Here is a 2366-nt window from a genome sequence, read left to right on the forward strand (position 1 = left end):
TAACATGATTCGTGAAATAGATATTATGTATAATAATTTCATTTGTAGTTTTGTACCCTCTCTGATATAATCTCTAATACAAAAAAATAGGGGAAATCGCACTTTTGGTTCCCCAATTAGTGCCCAAAATGCAATGTGATCCTCACTTCCCAAGTTGGATAAAATTGGTCCCTCAATTATTCTCCCGTTAGTCAATTTAGTCCTTCTGTGAGTTAATCCGTTTAACACCATTCAAAGAAGGACTAAATTGACTAATGGTGAAATAATTGAGGGACCAATTCTGTCCAAATTGGGAAGTGAGGATCACATTGCATATGAGACACTAATTGAGGGATCAAAAGTGCGATTTCCCCTAAATAAAATTTACATTAGTTATATATATAATTTGAGGAAATCGCACTTTTAGTCCCTCAATTAGTGTCACATATGCAATGTGATCCTCACTTTCAAATTTGGACAGAATTTGTCCCTCAATTATTCCACCGTTAGTCAATTTAGTCCTTCTGTGAGTTAATCCGTTTAACACCATTCACAGAAGGACTAAATTGACTAATGAGGGAATAATTGAGGGACCAATTCTGTCCAAATTGAGAAGTGAGGATCACATTGCATTTTGGGCACTAATTAAGGGACCAAAAGTGCGTTTCCCCTAAAAAAAATATATAAAAGCATACTATTTATTATAATTTTTTATTAATTAGACTCAATTCATAAATAAATAAATTAAAAAAAAAACTTAAAATCGATTTATTTATTTATAAATTAATTGACTAAATCTTTAATAACCGTGTGCAACATGCAAGGTGGACACGGAATTATGTTGCACACGGAATTGGATCCATAATTTCTATATTATAGATTCATAATTTTTAAACTGTATATTTATCGAATTATGAACATATAGTTCAGTGATTTGTGAATACGGAATTCAATAATTATGAATCTATAGTATAAAAATTATGGATTCAATTTCCGTGTACACCATGCATAGTGCACATGGTTGCACGACATAATTTGCCAAATTAACTCATACCACATTTGATTAGGTCTAAATTCTGAATCCCCTAATAAAATTTTCTGATTTTACTTAAATATGCAATCCAACTACTCGTATTATTTTAATTTTTACTTGAGATAAAACACATAATTCAGTTTGGTACCAATTTCACCTGTTGCTCGGAGCTGAGTGGCGTCTTGTGTACTCTTAACTTTTACATTTCGTAGGAGGGACTTTTTGTGCATTATGTATATTGTCTGTTTGATGATTCTTCATGCTATTTTCTTGAAAATGTTAGTTACATTGCTCATGCCATTCAAATGAACTCTTTATATATAATACACGAATTAGAATCGATCTCCCTAATAAAGATATACTCGTGTTATAGAATTAAGAGGGGCTGGCTTTATCCCAATCCTATGTGATAAAATAGTGAAGGCAATATACTTGTGTTATAGAATTTTCTAAAAGCATGTATATAACACAAATAGTTGTATAGATGTATAAAATATTCTAGAACCTTAGGATTGTGTATAGATTTATGGAGGGTTCTAGATACTGATTGTTAGCCATAGGTTCTAGTTAATCTCCGCCATCTATGAGGTTGAATTAGTATAAATACCCCTTATGAGGCTCATTTCTAAACAACCTCTAGAATATAAGTGCTCAAAAGAAAATAAAAACTACTCTAATATATATATCATAACAATCATGAAACGCTTTGAAGATCAATACTTTAAATTACTATCACGCCCTACCATAACCATCGCCCATGAAATATTGGAGGAAACCAAATGTAAACCAAAAACGAAGGAGTCTAGCCATGGAGCTTGTTTTATTCACTGTTTTAGAGAGTATAGAGTGTCTAGAATGAGAGTGCATGAGAGTGGAGGGGTCCCATGAAGGGCTAATGCCCCTTAAATAGATATACACATTGACGGGTTTGACGTTGTTGGGTTGACCCAAACTGTTTAACCCAACCCACCCGAGTTCAGGTGATGTTGGATCATCCAGAGAGCTGAGAACTAAGGTCTGAGTTCTCAAATAGTCTGTTGATGTCCTTGGTTTCCTAGGTGGGATTGTTCGTTTTCTCTGCGGTGGCTATGGAGTTTATCCTAATCATCCCCTTCAGCTTGAATTGCAACGTAAGAATATTGTGAGACATAAGTGAACTGATCTAGCCCCAGCCCCGTACAAACTGCCTGAAGTGGATCTGGAACCGCTATCCCTTTTGGACTTAATATGAATATGCCTTTCAGTTTTCTAAAACTCTCCCAACAGCTTTCAGACATCTTTTCAAATCTTATCGCAGCTCCCTAGCTACGAGAGCCACAAGAAGTGACCCCCGAAACTGCAGAATAACTATAAA

The sequence above is a fragment of the Ipomoea nil genome, unplaced genomic scaffold (assembly GCF_001879475.1).
Source record: "Ipomoea nil cultivar Tokyo-kokei standard unplaced genomic scaffold, Asagao_1.1 scaffold1562, whole genome shotgun sequence".
Lineage (NCBI taxonomy): Eukaryota > Viridiplantae > Streptophyta > Magnoliopsida > Solanales > Convolvulaceae > Ipomoea > Ipomoea nil.